The sequence below is a fragment of the Lichenostomus cassidix genome, chromosome 5, assembly GCF_008360975.1.
Source record: "Lichenostomus cassidix isolate B80296 chromosome 5, HeHo_3.0, whole genome shotgun sequence".
Lineage (NCBI taxonomy): Eukaryota > Metazoa > Chordata > Aves > Passeriformes > Meliphagidae > Lichenostomus > Lichenostomus cassidix.
In genome coordinates, this window is record NC_139486.1 from 17,597,347 (window position 1) to 17,619,323 (window position 21,977).

Below are 21,977 nucleotides of genomic sequence, written 5' to 3' on the forward strand. Positions count from 1 at the left end.
GAAGCAGAAGGGCTTTGCTTAAATTAAAACCAAGATACAAGATCCTGACATGAAACGTATCACTATGCCTTGTCTTCTGGAAAGCAAAGTGAGAAATGTTTCTGATTTTGACAGAGGTTATTGCAATACCTAGAGGATGTGTGAAACTGAAGTAGGGGCTGTTTTTTAGTCCTGCTTTTATGTAAGGCATCCTTGAGGTTTGCTTCTTTAAAGGGTGGATATATCATTTGTCTAGTGGGGAGAATGCACAAAGCAAGGAACTTGGTGCTTATTTGTCTTATGTGGTTCTTAAGATCAGTATTTCATGTGAGTTCCTGTGGGAGAAGAAGATAATGTTTTCTGTGGGAGTGTCATGCCCCTCTGTCTAATGAGAGGTAATGTCTTTTTTGAAAAACTACAGAAATTTTCCTTATTGGTTTATAACCTTAATACTGTCTCTGTATTTTTTGGTCTGTTTTCTTTATGAAATTCCTCTGAGTGCTGGTTATTTTTACAGGCATTTTGGTGCTCTGTGCTTCTGGGTAATGGCTTTTTTCCTTGTTTCCTCTGACAGAAAGTGATCTTCAGGAACATCTCAGGTTTTCATTTTGCCTTTCCTTGCTATAATTTGAGTCTCTTGTGCAAAAGTGAGTAAGAAATGTGGTTACTGAACTTTGACAGGTTTTCCCTTTCACCCACAGTGCTTTGAAGGCAAATTGCTTACCAAAAACATGCTTGGATACGCAAAGGATATACAGGAAACTGGAAGAGTGATCCCAAGATATCATGTGGCCTGTAGAGGACAGTGGTTATTTGCAAGTGTCTTTGGAGCAGGTGAGTGACATGGTCCTGTGTCAGCCAGGAGGATAACACCAGGATGACTGTGCTTTGTTTAACCAGTGCAGGCATGCAGCTTGGCAGCATATTAGCAGTGTTTTGAGTAATTCTGCAGTTCCGCATTATTTAGTGACTGAATTTTTTTTAGACAGCCTTTAGCTCCTGAGAGAGAGGGAAGAGCCTGGGCGAGAGGCTGGTGTAATCTGCTCCTGCCAGCTGCTGGTTTCCCCAGGAATGACAAAGCAGCTGTTTGGCAGTGGTGCTGCAGTGCTGGTGGGTGCTTGGGCTGCCCTGTGCTGCGATACAGAGCAGGGAAGTGGAGGAGGAGGAGTGCTGGTAGGAGAGCAGAGCTCTAATGTGGTGTCTCAGAGAGCTGCATGCAGTGCTCAGCAGAGCACAGGCTGCTGAGGGCTGTGAAGTGAAAAACACCACAGCAGGAGCAGTGCTCCTGCCAGCTCCTGGGCCAAGGGAGAGAGGCAGGGATCCTGGGAACAGCTAGCTGAGGAGCAGCCCTTTGCTAGCTGGGGATGTTTAAGTGAGGGACTGGAGCTAACTCCCAGAGGGACTGAAGACAGGGGTGACCTTCAGCAGGAGTCCTTCTGCGGATCAGTTCTGTGATTTCTGGTTTGCCTTTCTTTGTGCAGTCTGTCCTTACAACTCACTTGGTGAAGAGACAGCAAGGTCACTCAGCTGACTGAGGAGGTAGACCAAGACCAAGGGGACAGAATGACTTCATCTTCAGCTGTGAGTAGTTTTGGTACTGCTGGTACTCCTGTGGAGTGATACGCCAAACACAGAAGTATTGTCAGCCTGTTGGTACAGTTCTAAACGGAATAGAAAACCACCTCGTTAAATTGGGATGTTTGTGAATGACTGAAGAATTCCCCAGTCTTGACACCAGTCCTAAAGACAAAATTTTGTAGAGCCACTAATGTGAGTTTCTTGTACCTGAGATTCCCTGTCTGTAAAATGGTGTGCCAGTGACATTATTCCAATTTTACAGTCTTGAAATCTATTGATAAAAATGCTGTCATAAATGAAAAATATGATTATAAGTCAGAGAACAAATACAAGAATTACAGCTCTTGCCTTTTAAAATTCCCTTCTCCCCCTGGAAATAACAGCTTGCATTATAAAAAGTCAGCATTATATAATGGAATTTGCACTGAAGGACTGGAATACTAAAACCTGGGCTGTGGTTAGGTGATGGCAATGCAAAAATTGAGACATGAAAGATCAATTGTAATGAACACGAAAAGTAAGCCAAAAAGGTTTAAGCTGAGTGCTGGACACTGGGGCTTCCTCAGGAAGAGAACTGCTTGTGTGATCCAAGAGGCATTGTCTGTTGTGTAAAAATTATAACTAAATATGTAACTTAATTTTGATGAAAATAGTGATAAAGGTTTTTTCATATTTCATTTGTTCACATTTTTAAAACTGTCATGAAAAAATGGAATTTCTATCCTCTGACAAAAGGTGTCTTTGATATAGGAAAAAATTAATCTTGTAAAATTCTAAGGAAAAATTCCACTTGGTGATAACAATTACACATGGTTTTGATTTCTTCCTAGCTTCTTTCAAGGCAGTCAGGTCTCTGGAAAAATGAGAAGACTGAGGAAACCAGAATGAGCTTCTCACAAATTAATGATGGTATTTAACAAGTACCTGATGGGGTAACAAAGGGATAAAAATGCATTCCTTGTGATGTTTTCAAAACTTTTTCTGCTAGAGCAAAGAAAGACCCACCAATGGGCAACTTTCAAAGCCATCCTAATTTATCCTCTTGGGCATGATACAGGGTACCTGTCACCTGTGCCAGTGCTTGGAATGGCACAGGAAAGGATATCAAGGCAGTGATATTTTTCATCATGGTTATGGTGTTGTCATTTGCAGTGAATCTGTAGCTTCAGTGACCTCTTTGTCTGAGCTTCTGTTGTTTGCATACAGATCAGGATTTTAATTCTAGGGCAATTCAGATTGAGAAGCCACACTAGATTCATTATATTAACAGAATAATTTGAAAAAGTGACATAAAAGGTCTAATAATTTTCCTGGATTTTCTTATGCTTGAGGAGCATAAGAACTTAAAAAGAGGAAACTTTTTCAGTGTGATTTTTTCTTGAATCCACTGGGTGCATCTGGCTCATCTGCTAGTCTTAGGTTCAACAAAAAGCACCAAAACTAGTGACTTCAAGCTTGACTTCCTGTGCATATCTCATGATAACATGGGCAGTGTAATGCTGATTTGAAAAGGATGTATTACCATTCCAGTGCAGAGCAGGATTTTTGAGATAGAGGAAAGAGGAGCTCACATCAGAGCAGCACACAGCCTGGCAGTCGAGTTGGTGGGTCTAGATCTGGACCCTTGTTCTCTGAGCTCTGGTCCTGGAAATTAAACTGGCACCCTGTTTTTCCATAATGTTGAGGCTGATTGCTGTTTTGGGGGGCATACATGAGGCTTTACTCAGGACTCAGCCCCATCTTATGCTGGTTTACAATTGTTGTCAGATGAGTTATGATATTTGAGATGAGCTCTTGTAAAAACATATGTATGTTCTTAGCTGGCAACAAATTTTAGTACTTTAATGACGCTTAAGACAGCTCCAGCACAGAGAAGACACCCTATTAAAAACAGTAAATCAAGCTCTGCAAGCATGATAGCTGAATTAGGGTTTGAGCTATTCCATTGTCTTTGCATTCTGCTTTGTTGCTGATGTGTACACACAGACATATAAACTATTTGCTGTTATAGTTTTGCAATTCAGTGTGTTGCTTACAGCAACAATACATTTTAAGCAAACAGCACAATATTGGATCAGTTATCACCAATAAAGCTAGTTTTGCTTCATAAAATCCTCCTCAGTACATTCCTTCTTTTCCAAACTGAATGTCTTCATAAACCACACTTGGAAGCATCTCGTAGAAAGACTAAATACCTGAATAATGGCAAAATATGATTCTAGCAGTATCCATATCTTAATAGACTGGACAAGGGAGAAATCTCAGGTACTCTGACATGGGAAGGCATCTTGGGCTGTGCTCAACCTTAAATTCTTGTTTCTTTTATGGAATATGAATATTGAACACCCTAGCTTACTCTTACAGATGAGATTTAACCTATGGGCTCTCTGCTCTCTGTGTCAGAGATCTAAACCCATATTATCTCTGGCTTCAGAACAAGCTCAGTAGCTACTTCTTATCCTCCACTTTCAGCTTCTCATATTCTCTTTGCATTTCAGACTACAGGTAAACAAAGTCCTTGCATCTTTTGCCTTTCAACTACACAAGGGAACACTGCTTAAAATTCCAGTCTTTCATATTCCATGAGCCCCTGGGAAGTCAATAAATGTCAAAGAAATGTTGGATTATTTATGTATTTATTAGGTCTGTGCCACATTTCTGAGAAGCCCTTGTGGCATTTGGTCATCACATTCTTAGAAGACATATCACAGGGTAACAGCACTGTACATATGTCAAAAGACTTTAAATGTTTCCCACACTACAATGAATTTGTATTGTTCTTGAGACATTACTGTGTTGGAAAAACACTTCCCTCTTCATTATATCTGTTGCCAAGTGACTTTCTCATCTCTCCTTTTTATTTTTATTTTTTTTTTGTGTGCTTTTTTTTAAGGATTCATAAGCAAATTTTAGTGCAAGAAGGAACCAGGCTGGTCTTAGAATTTGTGCATTTCACACAATAATTTTTCTCTGAATCAGTTCCAAGTCATGAGTGCTCTCTCATAGCTATGGCAAAAAGAAGAATCTCATCAGGATGACGCTTAAATCTTTTGGTAGGACTCAGGTAAAGTTTTATGGCTCTAGCATTGGTGATGGCATCTTTCTGGCTGTACAGTTGGTACCCTGGGATGAATTACAGTCCCCACTTACACATTTTGACCAGCCATACTCTGACACTCAGCTTTGGCTAATTACAGGTAAGGTCAGTACTGCAGGCCCCATTGGGTTTGAATGAAATGGTGCAGACAGTAGCTTTCTCTTTAATCTGGGTGTCTCATCAGTGAATGCGATGAGCACCCTGTTGTCATACCTGGCTGTAGTCTCTCTGAAAATCACACAGCATCAACAGCCTTTGAATTAAAGTTATTTGTAGAGACTAGAGAATCCAACCATGATGGCAGAGGGTCCTAGAGGCTCCCCTCTCCCCCTCCCACTCCACCTTGCCCCATAATTTGTGTGTCCCTTGTTTTGACTGTAGAATATATTTTAGAATTCATCTGAATTTGACTTTTGATTTGGATGGCAATAACAAACTAATGCTGTCTCCATTAGTGATGTTCGTAATGGAAACTCAGAACCTGTAGCTTCCATGGTCTACACTAAGCTTTCAGATCAGTGTGACAAGGCAAGGGACTTGAACCACACAGAAACACAAAAGTGTGGTATGTGTAAAATAAAAAGCCACTCTCCAAAGCTTTGCAATGAGCAGAAAGATGTGAGTCACACAGAGCAGGCTGGACTTGAGAAGACTGGTCAAGGACACTACTGACTAGTTCTTTTCCTTTAATGAAAAGCTAGCATGTGATTGTTATTATCCCAGCAGGGCAGACTGCATTCTAAGTCTTATCTGCATTCAGTAAATACCCAGTATGTGGCCTATCATCCACAAAGGGACAAAATGTTATGCCTTATGCCTGGGTTCAAACCAGCAGTTCATGGGCATTCAAATACTTCAAATACATTGTGCTCAGCCTACTGATCCATGTCTTCTGAAATCCATCATCTGCTGCGGTGTGATAGTTAAAGCTGGTAAACTGGTAATGCTTCTTTAATGAATTCTAATAACTTGTTTTTATGAGTAATCTGTCAGGAGGCCCCATTCTCTTTATGCATTTGTCCATCGATCTGTTTACGTGAACAGCTTTCGCTCTGTTATTTACAAATTACTCTTTGATTGTGTTGTTCTTCATTTAGAAAGTGCTGACAGTTGAGTGGACAGGATGATGGTTTTGATCAGATAATCAATGCCCAGATCATTTATGACTAACAGGATGTAAAGCAGAGGCCTTTCAAAATGGTCCCATGGGTATTAGTGGCCATTGGCATGTGGGGTGGCATGCTTTTTCTCCAAAATCACCCATGAACACAAATGCATCAATCATAACTATGTTTTAAAATAAAAGGAAAAGCTGACATCATGCTAAGCAGAACAAATATCAGCTAATGCTTTATTGTTGTTTAGTATTGTTTTTAAGACTTTTGGATGTGTGTTGGTTACTTTGTAGGCCAGGCAGGGACACAGGAACAAATTGCCCAAGTGATTCTGCAATAAGACATAGTGTAAGTTACATCTGGACAGTGAGGAAGAGAAATGTAAAGGGGAATACAGGTAACCTCCAAGACATTAAATAGAGGTAGGTCCACATCTTGATGACATACTCACTTAGATGGAATCACATTCACCTAAGTGTGCATAAAATATTATTACTTTTTTAATGGGTCAATTTAGAAGCAAGCCCAAGAATTCCAAGGTCAATTATTTGTATTTTTCATTACTGTAGATAATAAATAATATGACTGCCAATGTCATTGGGGTACCATTTTACTGAATATGAAGGTGGAGTGCTATAGGACCTGCAAAGAGGTGATAATTTTTGGCAACACAAGTCTGCAGTCAACTGGGAAAGGAGTTTATTACTGACAGAATTTTTACTATGCTGGCTGTAAGTTTATTAAGCAGTATGCTGCATAATTTCTGTCAGCATATTGTGTCATTTTCTGAGCTATATAATAATATTGCTTTGAACTTCTAAGTGCCTTCCATTTCTGTAGCTTCCTAAAAAGTTATACCCATCTTAATTGCCATGTCACCTCAGAGAGGCGAAGAAATATTTTCCTCCTCCTGGGAGAATCAGTACTACCTTTAGCAGTGAAAGTGAAGTGAAATGAAAAGCTCAAAATCAAGCTAAAGGTTTGTCAGGACTGGGCTTGCAAAGGAAGTAGCATCTTGTGTCTTAGCTGTTAGATTGCCAGCTCTCAAAGCAGCTGGTCTTGGCCACAGACTTTCTGCACAACATTTAAGTAAATTCCTTTTGCTTCACTTCTGCAGATGTGACTGTATTTCCTGCTCCTAATCTTGGCTTTTGTAGGAACAGGTTCTTTGGGGTAGTATGCTTTCTGGAGTGTGCTTTGCTCAGTGCAATGGCTGGGTGCTTTGGACACTAATCACCAAAGACACCCTCCCAAAATGACAATGTATATTTACAGGAGTGCCATTTTTCCTTAGACAGTAATAGAACAGCTTTCCTTGTATAGTGCAGCACAACCACAATTTCTCCTGTGACAGCTGCTTGAGTCATCTGAGGGTGAAACAGGTGCATTTGACTATCTCAGAATATGCCCAGAGCACTATCCTTTGGGGTCCCTGTGCTCAAAGCTGGCCAGAAATTGGACAGGAAGCCTCTGAGGGAAACCCAGGATGCTGTAGGCCACTGAGTGGGAGATTTCTCTCACTGGCCTATGTACCAGCCAAAGGTACACAGAGATGTTAGGATGCATGGGACTACCTCATACACTTTCTGTCAGATTTGGTATTAGATAAATTCTCATTATTTGTAGGACTTGATTAGGCAGTGTCAGGCTTTGCCCTGTAACCTGTAATAATGCTCACTGTGCTTTGTTTACCTGCTCTGAGTCTTGATCATGGGTACACAATCTTCTTCTTCACCATTCTGTCTGTGGTGTGGCTGTGTGCCAGCAATTGGTGTGGTGAGCAGGGCCTCTTTTGTACTGGGATTACAACTTTGATATGCACTAAATTGTTTGTGATGCTTCATTCCAAACAACAGAAACAACCCACCCACTTCAGAGTGGAACAATCTCACTTGCTCTCCATGGCAGGGCAGGTGACTCAGCACAGAGGGAGGAAAATAATCTCCACCTTCTCTATACTTATCTTTTTGCTATAGAACCTTTGAGTCTATTATTTAGTCAGGACTGTAAGGGTGACCTGCAGAATCAGTTTTCTCCTCTTTTCCACATTTTTATCTGAGGGCAGAAACAAAAGGTTTTTATCAAGAAAAAAAAAAGAAGTAGTGTTTTTCCTAAATTTCTTTTCCCTCCTTGTCAATGCTGGGAACATTAAGATTAGGTTTTCTGGTTTGGCTGGAGATTTCCTTCAAGAAAAGGGCTAATGAAGGGATGAGCAGGGCTCTAACAGTCATCATTGAAGAGGTAAGGTCTGGTCCTCTAATGAAGAAGTCTTCATTTTCAGGATTTTGACATCAGGATACTTTGTCTCAAAAGTGTTTTTGACCTCCCTTTTACAGGAACTGAGCAGCAGTTTCTTGCTGTTCTGCTCTGTAGTATCAGAGTGATAGGGAAATCTTGAGAGATTTGAAAAACTTGGTCAAATTCGAATCAGGAGCTATTTGTAGGATTAATTAAATGCATAGGTCGAGCTCATGTGGATTTGAGGAAGAGATTTGGGATGAACAGCAGCTCAGTCCTTGTCAAGCTGTAGCAACTATATTTCATCAGACTGCATTTTTGTCTTCTTTAGCTTGTCTATCCTACCTATTGATCTATTTTTATTCTAAATAGGACTATTGCAAGACCTGTGTGAAAATATTTTTTTTTTTATCTTTGATAGGTCTTGTAAAAGCAGTAGATGTATTTAATATCACCACAGAAGAGAGGGGGAAAAGTCAGTGGGACTTGGTGTTTACCCATCAAAACAAAGAACAGAAGTAAATCCCAGAGAGAATTATTCCATTTAGGAGTCCTGCTCTTTACAGAAGACAGAATTCAGCAGCCTTGCAAAGGGAGAAATACTCTTGGCAGATCACAAATGGAAAAAGTCAGGGAAGGAGATTAAACTTGAGGATGAAACACCTACATTGATGAGAAATAGGTTAAGTAATGCTCTGATTTTCAATTATGTTAGAGCTGTAGGTACTGAAGCCTGCTCATTAGCTGGAGCTATAAAATGCCACATTTATTGTGTCATTTTTCTTTCAAATATTTGCCCGATGGGCTTGTGAAACGTTTAGCTCTCACTGCCTGAAATTCCCACTGGCTCTCCCAAAGAAAGCTTCTCTTCCTGGCTTTATACTCAGAAATGTCAAATCCACACCTGTTAGCACTCCTTCTATTAAAACAGCTCTCAGGCCTTTTTCACATACTTCTGGTGAAGAGAAATATCATGTCCTGTTCACCCTCCTGCTGACCATCACATCTGAGCTGGCTCTGTGGGTTCATTGCCAGACAGCCCTCTGGGTCAGTCTGTCCAAGTATCTCACTCCTCACTGAACTCTCTAGCCTCTGAAGCTATTATTGAGTCAGTTTTTCTCCACAAAATGAGCATGTGACAGCTTGGTTTTGTTTCAGGGCCTGAGCTATTGCTTTATTAATCAAACACTAACTGTTTGCCTTATATTTAGTACTTGTCTAAGTCAATCACCATCAGCCTCCCAGCCCCCTTCTTAGCCCAAAGCATCCTCAAACTGTCACGTTTTGCTTTGCTAGTCGCAAGGTGTCAGAACTTCTTGTCCTGCTACCTGGGGGCCTCAGACAAAAGTAAATCTCCTTACTGGTCTGTGCCTCTCTCCCTTTTACAGGTGTGCATCCTTTCTTTGATGTCAAAGGATTCCCTTGGGGGATTCGTACTTAATTCAGCTATTGAGATGTAAGGATTGAAATGTTGTTGCTTTTTGCAAGTGATCCCTTCGATTTTCTGAGAGTTCCAATGCAAATGACAATGTGCTTCCATAACAATCTGCATGATATGCTAACTGCTATACAGGATATGTGTTCTGTGTCTTCAATATATTTCCAGTTCTATTAAGAACTGGTGATCAGTTTCATGGTAAAGATACATTTTCTTTCTGCTGATATTTTCACTTGTTGTGGTCTATAGACTGGCAGAATATTATCCCTTAGCCTTTAAATGGTATCTTCTGTTTGCTGAATAATAACTGACTGAATTCAGACAACCCAATGAAGTAAGAAGCATAGTGCTGTGAGCATTGCATTGCCTCCTTTGTGTGTTTCTTGATGGTTTTCCTGGTCCCATAATTATCTAATGCAGTAATAGAGAAAAGGTCAGAGTTATTGTGAGGCTGCTTCTGAGTGTAATTTTTCAGCTCATTTTTGGCATGTCATGTATATAATCTCCCAGTGATGAATATTTGCATTTCATTGCCATGATTTAGGAGTGGTTTGTTTTTTTTTTCTTGCCTGTGCTTCAAATTGCTTTCAGTGCTCTCTGCAAAACGTGCTTTGCAGCAAGGCAATGAACTTTCTGAGTTCATTTTAGAAATTTGATTTTGTTCTTCCCCTTCACTTCTGGTGTCAGTCTGGTGTAGGGGGAGCATGAAGGAGGTTGGAGAGTAGGAAAGGAGCATGTAGAAGATTTGTAACTTAATAAGAGTAAAGAATATAGTTCAGTTTATAATACAATCCAAATAATTTACTTCTCTGCAGAGATTAACGTTCAGAGGTTTTTTAACCTATGTGCTTGTACATGCTCATAGTGAATTACTATTATTATTACATCTAAGGAGAGGAGGGAAGCACTGGGGAGGAAACACAGTGCTTCCCTGACTCCTCCAGATCCCTGAAAATACAAAGAAGCTACTGGGACAGACAACACACGGCATGAGAGGTGCTCAGAGATGTTTGTTTTGATAGCACTTGCAGTGTTTTTTGTCTCAGAAGCAGTGTTACTATGCAGGGCAAACCACACAGCTGGTTTCACTTATCTTGCCTCAGAGCCAGTCAGTGCCTTGTGGGAAAAGGTTCAGAATAGTGGAGATGGTAACAGCTTTTATAAGTTAAAGACAGGATTTAAATGTATCTTCAGGGACATCTGTATGCCAGGCATGTGCCACTTTGGGTTCAGGCAATGGACTCATTTCCAGTGTGGTGAGCCCACACACAGGGCTGTGAAGACATCAAGTGCTTTAGGGGGTTGTTTCTTCTTGCAGACAGATCTTATATCATCTGTCTAAAGTGTGGGTACCATTGGTGCCATAATTCAGGAGTTTGGAGCCTTAAGCCTGACAGTATTTAAGAGGCATTTGGACAATGCCCTTAATAATTTAACTTTTCATCAGCCCTGAACTGTTTAGAGAGTTGGACTAGATGATTATTGTAGGGAGCTTCCAAACGGAATATTCTATTCTATTCTATTCTATTCTATTCTATTCTATTCTAATTTCTCTATGGCTCTAAGTATAATATCTGATAGTTCTTTTTCTTATTTAGAGAGTTCTCACGTGGTTCTCTCCTTCAGATGAATAATTTTATTGAATAGTTCAAGAAAAGAGTCCAGAGAGTTTTGTTATCTATTGTTATACCTATTCACAGTAGAAAGAGTTTCCACCCTTAAAATTTGTACTACAAGTAGCAAATACAGTCTTTTTTGAGAGCTGTTCTCTTTCTTCAGTTTGCAGTGTTTGGCCATCCCATCTTTTGCCTATTATTAGTGTAAATTCTATGTTTGCAAAGAAATATGTGAATGTAATAGAAAAGCAATGAGAATAATCAAAAGCCTAGAGAAACATGGGTTGTGAGGAAAAAAAATTAATGTGTGGCTGTTTGATCTTCTAATATGTATAAAAGACTGCTGCAAGAGGAAGGCAATAATTCATTTTCCATGCCCAGGGCACAAGTAATTATGGCTTTAAACTGCAATTCTGAATCTCTCTGAGCATTCTCCATTGGCTTGTATTTCTTTCAAGTGACCAATTACTCACCTCCTCGCTATTCTCATAAAAAGTGCTCCAGTCACAGCTCTGCAGTGTGGTTCCATCTAGGAGCTCTCTGTGACTCTCAGACAGGCTGATGTGGGGCAGCTCTGTGATCTAAGTGCAGGTGGGGCAGAAATCTGGGGTAGGTTGAGCAGGGAGCCCAACAGCAGAGCAGAGGAAGGACTTGGATCTGGGAATCAGTCATGAGACTGATACAGGAGAGAGCCAAATGTGAGCCTGCAAATGAAATCACCATTCAGGATTCTCTCACCTCCAAGAGCCTGACTTCAGCACCTTTCTCTTTCTCTCCTCATGACCTCACTGATACCCATCATGAGGCCTGACTGGCACGACCCTAATCATGACGTGTGTACTCCCATTCAGTGGCCTGCAATGGGTCAGAGAGCAGTTGGGCTCTGATAGTTAGCAATATAAATGTTATCTGTGACTGAGGGAAACTTTATACTGTTTTTTAATCTGTTGGACATCCTGCTTGGAAAGAGGAGTAATTTTTCAGCTGCAGGAAAACCATGAAAAGGAAATCTTTTGTTGCTGTTTGACTGATTTTCACACTGACAAATGGAAACAATCAATGGAAGTTACCAGCCCGGGGACATCTATCTTCCCTTTTTCCCGTGTGAAAATCCCCACTTTAGAATGAGATCAACTTTATTGGGAAACTGAACTAGAATTCAGATATTTGTACTGATACGGTGGTCTACTTCGTACTGCTAACAAGACTTATAATTAGAGCTGTCTGGATAATACTGATAGCAGTTCAAGTCTCTGAGAACCTTCGTGGTGTGACAGAGTACCTGTTGATTTGTGTAGTCACATCTGCCATACCCAAAGTCCCAGTTTTGAAGAGTTTATTTTTCCACTCAAAAAGGTGGAATTAATTTTGGTTGTGTATTCAGTGGTCCTGCATGGGCTACTTTACATTCATCTGGTAACCTTTAGCAACAAAAGCTATGAAGGAAAGGGAACTAAAGATGTGTGATGGCTTCTTTTTGTAATGTCATCCCCTAAAACAGTATCTTCCATAACAATCGTTCCATCTGCTCTATGGAAAATACTCTCTTAGGCTGCATTTCCCTCACAAGAATGATACAGATGTAGGTAGCACTTGGCAGAGGATTTGGCTCACATTACATTTCCTCTCCACTCCAGTCCCTGGATCTATCCCCATATGGATCACATTCTTGCATGTCTGGCACTGGTGTATGTCTGCTGCTCTCTCCTTTCTCAAAGGACTGGGGAAAGAGGGGTGTCTGTTCTAAATTATAATCCTTTTTGCTTTATTCTTGATCTAAAAAGGAGGCTGTATTTGTTCAGAATTCATCAGGAATTGAAGACTCTTTTTAAGATGGAGAGGAATACCCAGGAAGACTTTGAAGTATAAAGAACCAGGCAGGAGTCTCAGCTCTGTCACACGGTGGTGTCACACTCCAATTTTTGACCTCACTGTTAGCATTCAGAAGCTTTGATCTTGCTGTACTGTTATATGGATTATGCATCTCACCAAATTGTGATTCCTGTTGGTTTTATGCTGGAAGTAATCCAAAGCTTGATGCAGCCCAATTGTTCATAAACTTTATGCCAACTTGTCACAGCACAGCTACTAGTGAGATAGAAGAGAGCATTGATGAAGGGTCCTGAGAAACAGTCCAGTGGAACTGCAGGCTGGGATTGACTACAGGCCAGTGCTCTGTAGCTCATGATTCAACTGGAGCCTCTCCTCTCCAGGCTCAGCTGGAGTAGATCCGAGTTCTGCACACAGGGACTAGAGAAAGCAGATGGACATTCATCATATCCATGGAATCTTACAAACCCAGGTTTCCAGGATTTGCCTATAGCTTATGGGGGATTTGAAGCTTAAACCCAGAAGAATCATGGGGAAAATAATACCTTACTTACATCAAGTAATATCTTTGCAACCCTATAGCTTCTAACACCACTTCTTCCCTGCTCTATCCTGCCTCTTTTTTTTTGGAGGGAAACAGATAATTTTTTGGTTTGGTAGTATATAGAGCTGATGACTAAAGCCAGGATGTGTTTAGCAAAAGAACAACCTGGTACAAAAAGTGATTCACACAAACAACTTTGGATACTGTCATTCAGAGTCCTGCAGCACATAAAGAAATTAATTTTGGGAATTCCTTTGCAAACAACCAGACCTGCCACAAGTGTAGTCCAGAATCTGCACCACTTTTGCTAGCTCTTTTCAAGATTTACGAGAATTTGGTTATTTTTTTCTGATTCATCTTTTCCTATATTGCATTTGGAATTAGTCCGTGTTGATGCAGAAAGCACTGAACTGCTGCAAATGGGTGGGAGCCTGATATTTTAATACTAAGCAGAGGCAGTGAAAGGGGGAAGTCTCATGTAACTCTTCCCTGAAGATCCAGAAAATGCCTCACAGCCCAGAGACAGGCAGGAGTAGCCATACATACTCACCCTGGGCACCACCCTGATGTGAAAGAAAGCCCTGCAAAGAATAACTGTGATGCTTTTCCACAGTAAGAAGGACTGAAAAGTTTTCATCAGAGGCTAAGTGGTGCTTTTCAGGCACAGCTCTAGATATTGAAGAAATGTGTATTTCTGCTTGTTGTAGAGCTTTAGGAGGTTTAGTGGTTGTGAAGCCATGAGAAACAGCACCTTGCCTATGAGCACTCCTCTTCCCTCCCCTTATGCTCCACTTAAACTGGAAAGCAACTTCCAGACAAACCCAGGCTTACAAAATCCTAATAATTCCCACATAGATACTGAAAGAAAGAGAACCTCTGCTTTGCATCCCTGCCTAAAGTAGCCTTAGAGGATCACTGTCCGTTTTAGTATTCAGTTTACTCCTTTTCTCTCAGTAAAATGGTCCTTAAATAATTTCTGTTTGGATGCACTGAGTCCAAATGAGAATGTACTCTTGGCAATACAGATAAGTAACTAACTTAATTACATTTAATGAATTTACTTCAGACCAACTTCAGTGAAATGCACAAACAAATCCTTCTGACACAAACATGAGTAAGGACACCTTTGTGATCAGAAAACACCTGCACACAGAGAGCTAGTACTCCTTTACACTTACCTAGAGCCATGCAAGCTGTACCAAAGAGCCACAATCATGTAAGACTTTTGGGGTGGTAGAGATATCTTGTTGAGTTTCACCTCTGCTTCTTCTAATTTTCGTGGTCTTCTGCAACCTGTAATATTTTGGTAAGTAAGAGAAAACAATTTGCTTGCTAACATTACACTGGTTTAAATAGACTTTCAGTATAGATTTTCCATAAACCAAGAAAGCAGCCCAGCCTATCTGTTGGCTTTTAATTCTGAAATTTATTAGCTCTCCACATCCATTTCAGATACAAGCACAGTCTTAATTGCTCCATTTTTATTTTCACAGAAGATGCAGTAAATCTTAATGGTTGTGCTTCAAACATTAAGGAGCAATGTAGTAGTTATAGGAGAAAAGTATCCAAAACACATTAAATTAGTAAGTGCTTAATAACATTTCATTTTCAAGCTGTTCATCAGAATTTGTTTTGAGTTTGAAAGAGTAAATGTTGCAAGAATTCTTAAAGGAGAAATCCAACTGGAACGCTTTCCTCCCCCCAAAATTAAGATTTCCTTATACATTTTACTAACTCCTCTCCTTCTGAGATTCTCAGAACTGTGAAAACAATATTTTTTTTTTCTTTAATTATAATGCTAGTTGAGAATGTGTTATTTTGGCTACATTACCAGCTCACATACAGTTTGTTTATAGCTCTCTGCAAAGCCATTTTAATAAGGTCAGATTTGCAATTTAAATTAACTTTAATATTTCTTGCAAACTCCAGTTCTGTTTGTTTATGCAAGAGGTAAACATACAGGAAATTTATTGTTTTAAAAATACATTCCTTTGTTTTATTTTCAAATTGGTACATCAGGTAGTAAACAATCTTGACTGTATATATTTTCTTGTGTGAAAGGAAGAAAATTTTTTTATTTTTTGCAGGAAGAGAAGAAAAGAATCTGGCAAAGTGAGAAAGAATGAAATCAGCTACTCAGAATGGAAATTTCATCTGAAGAAGCAATCCACAATAAACAATTTATTTTACACCTTAAGGTGAAGGTCTTTTCCCACTTGCAATTTTTTTTTCTAGGGGACTGCTGCTTTAAAGATTTGTTAAATTGTGTAAAAACAGATGGCAACATATGAATATCTTAGGACTCTTCACTGGTAATTTTTATTCCCATACTGGAACTGAATCTTAACATTGGACAGTTGGTGATTACACTATGATAACAATTTTTTTCTTTCAATTTGATAGCCTTTTTCTTTCATCAGAAAATTTTCTTTCATCCCTATTTATATCAACCTCAGATGTTTTCAAAGCCTAGCACTTTAGCAGCTAATGCTACACTCCTCACAGAAGACACTTCTCTGAAGCCTGAATATGAAACACATTCAGTTTTGCAATTAAATTAATTTGGAAGTGAAGGATTTTTTTCACAGACATTGATTTGAATATACACTATGTAACACCTATCGTGTGGTAGCCTGCTGACAGGAATGTGAACCTTATCACATGAATTTCTGATGAAAGGTGCCTGAAACAGTGTGAAATAATTGTTTTCATTTTTCTCTACCTTTGTTGGGCAGTCAATGTTTGATATTGTCTTATTTCTATAAAAGCTATGTTACTTTCTCATAGATTTGTCTCAAGCATGCCTGGCTTAATTCCTACCACTTTGAGGTAATGGAGTAACTCTATCATCTGACTAGTAACAAGTTATTTTATTTTCTGAGCAGTAGAAAAAAATATGAAACACATTCTTGGCTGGAAGAGTGGTTTGCAAGCACAGATTCCTAGTTCTTCTGTTATAGTATGTGGATGCCTCTCACCTGATTAGCCTACCTGTTCCTTAAGCTGAGAGCCAAAGCTGCTGCAGAATAACTTGTTTACAGATCTGAAATACATTGTGGATAGATTGAAAGTGATGGGTCTCAGTGGCCTGGCAGTGGCAGGCAGACAGGTGTGACAGATGTGCTTAGAGGGGTTCTGCCATTCCTGCAGTCTGTTAAATCCAGGATCACTGTGTTTTTCCCAGCTCTTTGCATCCCTGCAGAGACATGGAAGGTACTCCCTCCTTTTCTGCTTCCTGCCTGAAGGAATGTAAAGGTGACAGTCAGGTCTGTGGGCTCAGAACCTTTTAGGTCTCAGAGACAACCAGTGGAGAAGCCATGCAGAATTTGTGTGTTTGTGCCTGTGGATATGGGTTTGCTGAGGAGGGAGGTTGCTAACCAACCTAGCTATGAGAAATGTTGTGTTGCTTGGATATTTCAGAAATTCTGGCTTTATGTTGGTGGTTTTTTTGTTTGTTTGTTTTGTTTGTTTGTGGTTTTTTTCATGCAAGCCTGCTAGCCATTTTCAAAACAGAGATAAACATAGCCTTCCTGTGAGGCTAAGTACATAAGGGTGTGAAAAGCACATCAATATTTTTGGGCAGGAGTAGGCAAGGGAGGGCAAAGCTTGGGAAGCTCAAAGGAAGAAATCAGAAGATGCTAAAGGAAGTGACACAGAGGTTATGTGTGGAATTTATTTCCCTTAGAAGTTATTCTGTTTTGTTGTTTTTAAGAAGATAATTTCATCCTGCTTTGAAGAAATACAGCTCTTGAGATCATTTGTCTCTAGCAGCAGCAGCAGGAAGGAATAAAGACATGGATACAGATTTTAAAGGCAGTGATAGCCTTTGCCCTGCTTTGTTCTGATTTGCCTGGAAGTGGCTTGGCAGAAACATGGATACTGGTGAGGGCAGTGATTTATCTTGTAGCTATTAAAAATGAAGAATTTCGGTTCATGAAAAGACTGAGCAAGAAGATTTCATCAAAATATCTTTTTTTTTTTTTTTAATAAACTTACTGAAAGTTGAGGTTCATAAAACATATGTGTTTTGACCAACTTTTCTCAAGAAAATATCTGACGTGGAGTTTGGGTCAGATCACAATACAACAGTGAATGACAATTCTTGACAATGTGGCCCTTAGTTTGATCTATAGAACACTGACCTAAACCCTGAAGTTCTCACAAATCCATGGAGCTGACCTGTCCTACTAACAGTTGGATGTTCTGAGGAAGTACACTGTTTTGCATCAAAAAAGTAACAACAAGAAAACGTAAAATGCAAACCCCCTCCCTTCCTGAAAAAATTAAAACCCCACATATTCTCTTGGTGTACAAGGAAACCTCATTTTAAAACACTGACAGTTTGACATAGAGGAAATACTGGTTTTTGACCAATCTTAAATATTAGCTGCCTCCAAAGAGTTTACTTCTGCTGCTGCAAGAAAGAAAAATTAGATGCACAGGAAAGATTAATTTTCCAGCAGACTGTCTGTGTTTCTGACACAAGTTTATGGGAGAAGCTGACTCCTTCCCTGGGGCTTCATCTCTTGAGGAAATATCAGTCTTCTGGTTTTCCCATTCTACACCTGGTGAATCAGAGCTTGCCATGTGTCATTGCGTCTTAGGGTAGAAAGGCAATTTTGTTCCTGGTTGAGTCTATTAATTCATTTCACAATTATGCATGCTATTTTTCTTCTCTGCTCCCTGTCTAGCTCTGCATTGCCTAAGGCTACAGCACTGAAGTTTTCACCTGGTGGATTCTGTTTGTTGGTATCGTAGTAGGATATATTTAATAATTTGTTCAGACTTTGGAGGTTGAAGAGAGAGGTTAATCCCATTTAAAATGTAATATCTGTCACAGCATTTAAAATCCAATTTAACAGCTCCAAATCCTGACTCTTACTGTGTACACAAATAAGAAAAAAGCTACACTACACAAGATGTCTTGATGAAACATGACCTACCCTCCTCTCCACCCTTAATAAGTCAGTGGGATGGAATAGGTTTGTCCCTGGGATGCTGATACAGTGTAGACATCATAAAGGAGATAAAATTGCTTTAAAGATTTCTGAAAAAAAAACTGAAGGTTTTTGCAATGTGGAGAAATAAGAAATTATTGAAATTACTCCTTGGTTAAAAGTCAACAAACTGTGGAGGTTTTACCTCCGAGTTGCCAGCTAGAGGGCCGGCCGTGGGGGCAGGGACAGCCTGTGCTGTCTCAGTCATGGTGACAGTGAGATCAGCTCATGAGCCCCTGTGGCAATGTATGCACCAGCTAAGAAGATCATTGGCCCAGACGCCTCCCCTGCCCCTTTCCCATATATGGCTTAGTTTCCAGACTGTTCTTCTTTGTTCCCCTCCTAAGTTGTACCCCATTGGTTGGTTTGGATTATGTATCCTCCCCTCCCTTGTAATGATTGGTTGTTACCCCTGTCCCTCTTCCCTATGGCTTTCCCGGTTGGCCTGCGTGCCAAACCACTCCCTCTCTCCTTCCCCTTAAGACCCTATTCCACTGTGTGCTCAACGGCCATTTTGTCCTGCTCACCGGGACACCTTGCTGCCCGACACCAACTGCTGCTGACAGCTTGCAGCCTCCGGAGCTCCAGACCCCACGCCCGTCCCTGCTTCTCCTCCCCGTCTCTCCTTCCCGGGACCTTCCCTACTGCACCGCATAATAAACCACTGGAGAACCGCAGACTGCCTGCTGTGCGTCCTTCTGCCGCGCGCCCCCAGCCTACCCGCCTGCTTTCTTTTTATTTTCTACAACAACAAACCACAGCACAGAATTTCAATCCACATCCAGACTCTTGAAAAATCTAAGGGCAAAAACGTCCATCTGGAACAGTCTGTTTCTGGGTGTGAGATAAACTTTAAGAAGAGTTTCCCCATTCTGGCATTCTTTTTTAAAAAATTAAAATAATTTCTTTTTCTGGCCTTCATTTCCTACAGCCTGACCTTCACATAATCTCAGAACGGTCAGAGCTGGAAGTGACCTCTGGAGATCATTCTCCCCAGTCCCCATGCTGAAGCAGGTTGCACAGGATTGTGCCCAGACAGGATCTGAATGTCTCAAAACAAGGAAACTGCACAGCCTCTCTGGGCTACCTGTCCCAGTGCTCAGTCACCCACACAGCACAGACATTTTTCCTCATGTTTAGGTAGGACTTCCTGTGTCCCTGTTTGTGCTCATAGCTCCTTGTTCCATCACTGGGCATCACTGAAATACTCTGACCCCATCTGCTTGACATCTCTCTGTAAGGTATTTGTAAACATTTCTCGGATCCCCTCCCAGTCTTCTCCATCTAAACAGGCCCAACTCTCTCAGCCACTCCTCATAAGGGAGACACTCCAGTCCCTTTTTCTCCTTTGTGCCCCTCTGCTGGACCCTCTCCTGTAGCTCCTTGTCTTGAACTGAGGAGCCTAGAATGGGACAAAGCTCTCCAGATGTGGCCTCACCAGTGCAGAGCAGAGAGGCAGAATCACCCCCCTTGACCAGCCACACTTTTCCTAATGCATCCCTGGACACCACTGGCTTCTTGGCCACAAGGGCACACTGCTGGCTTGTGGTTAACTTGTCCAACAAGTTGTCTTTGCCTGTCTCTCATCTATGCTGTCAAGAAGGAGAACTGAAGCTGATTGGAAATAAAATTATTTTGGAAGATTCTTCTGGGAAAATCATGCTGTAGATAAATGGTGCTTTTCTTCCTTCAAGACTACTAGTTGATAACTAAGACCTTCCATGATTTTCTCTGCATGTGCCCTGCTTAGATTTTGATACTTTCCTTACATTAAAATCTCCTGTTTATATCAACTCTGTTGATGACTTTAATCTGATCTTGGACTTAAAATTAGTTTAGAGGATCATATTTTCAAACCAAAATGCACTGGAAAAATTTCAAGAGTGTGTTCCTCCCTTGACTCAGGGAGATGAACTATCATCACATGCCAGTGATAATTCTCAGTGGCTGTGTGTATTATATCTTCTTTTCTTTTGTTAATAAATTGAGCACTCAGGAATGGCTACTGCTGAGGGCAAAGTGCCAATCTTGATCAACCAGTATAGCCATTCACCTGAGGAAATGTCATATTTCAATAAAGATAATAACCCATCTGTTCGGTTATCCATAATTGCTCATATTTTTTCATCTCACTTCTCACAAAAAGTGAGTGATGTAGGTTTTCAATCCATTTGCTGCTGCTTCTTCTCCCTTTCCACTAATGTATTACTAGTACTAATTCTTTTCATATGAATCTTCTGCCTTTTGAGATAGGATCATGGAGTGATATTGATAGATTTTGTAACAGTAGTCAAAGTTACATGGCGAAAACATCTTTGTTGTTTGACTCTACAATGTCCCAGAGAAAAAGCCATGAGTTTTCCACCTTTTAAAATGTATCGTACAAACATATTTAATAATCCCTAAAGAGATAATTATCAGGTTGAAGAATTAAAGGAGAGGAAAGAAGTGGTCATGACTTTGCAATAGCTGTGGAGCAGGAGCAGGGGTTGATGTGAACCACCTCTTGCACTGAAATGCACACTCCAAACCCTGCTTGCAAGCAGAACTTATGCGATGTTTTAATTCCTATCAGGTTGCAGCCTCTTATTCTTATGCCAGTGTCGCAGTGATAAGAGAACTAGGTGTAAAGTAAGGAACTTGGTATTGTGTTCTTGGCTCTGCCATTGACTTGCTACATCACCTTACTTGATTTACTTAACGTCTATGTCTTAAATTGTCTTCAAAATGAATGAAGGTAATTTTAGCTGCTTTTTGTGGATGTTGAGGTTTATGTATTTTTTTTTTAAGTGACAATACTGTGTGATCTCTAATGACCAAGCTGCTTGTCATTATGCTCTTGGACTGTATTTCATGAGTCTTCAGTGATAAACACTGTTGTATTTAGTCTTAAACTGGTTGCTATTCTGGCTTTCCTTTCCCAGAGACATTTATTCATTTGCTATTCATCCCCCTGTCATAGTGCTGCAGCAGTACACAATGATCAGTCACTGCAATGTAACATATGCCAGCTCCTAAAGAAGTCGAGCCAACAGCACTCCGAATAAGTGAGTTTCTTAATGTAACACATGGCTGATAAAAAGAGAAAGATAAATGAAGCCCATAATTCATTCAGTGTTTGCACTTTCTGGTAGTGAGACATATCAAGTTGCCGAGCAGGATTTTAAATGCAACCACCTTACTATTTGTCATTAAAAAAAAACCCCAACCAGTTATATAAAATAAAGTGAAAGCAACCTTTAAAAATGAAAGGTAATCAAGCACTACAATTAAATGAGATCACTTTCCTTTTAGGTTTGTTACTTTCAATCAGACCTCATATAATGAGAATTGAAATTAAATTAAAAAATTCTCCGGTGCAGTAAAAATATAAATGTAAAATGCTGTTAATGTTCTTTCACTACACAGTGGCTATCATCATAGCTGTCATTGGGGTTGCTAAAACTCTGATTAGATGAAGCATTGTATCCAGAAGGCCTATGCACACATTAATGGATTTTTGTCCATTCTGTGGTTAACCAATTAAAATTCACCTAAGTACTGTG

General features: G+C 40.2%; 1 long non-coding RNA gene across 1 annotated transcript; it reads left to right on the top strand.

Moving 5' to 3' along the window:
- Positions 1-684: 684 nt before the first annotated feature.
- LOC146436074 (uncharacterized) lies at positions 685-21,479 on the top strand. Its single transcript, XR_014852879.1, has 3 exons — positions 685-813; positions 15,523-15,633; positions 21,395-21,479. It is a non-coding gene; the product is annotated as an uncharacterized LOC146436074 (long non-coding RNA).
- The last annotated feature ends 498 nt before the right edge of the window (positions 21,480-21,977 follow it).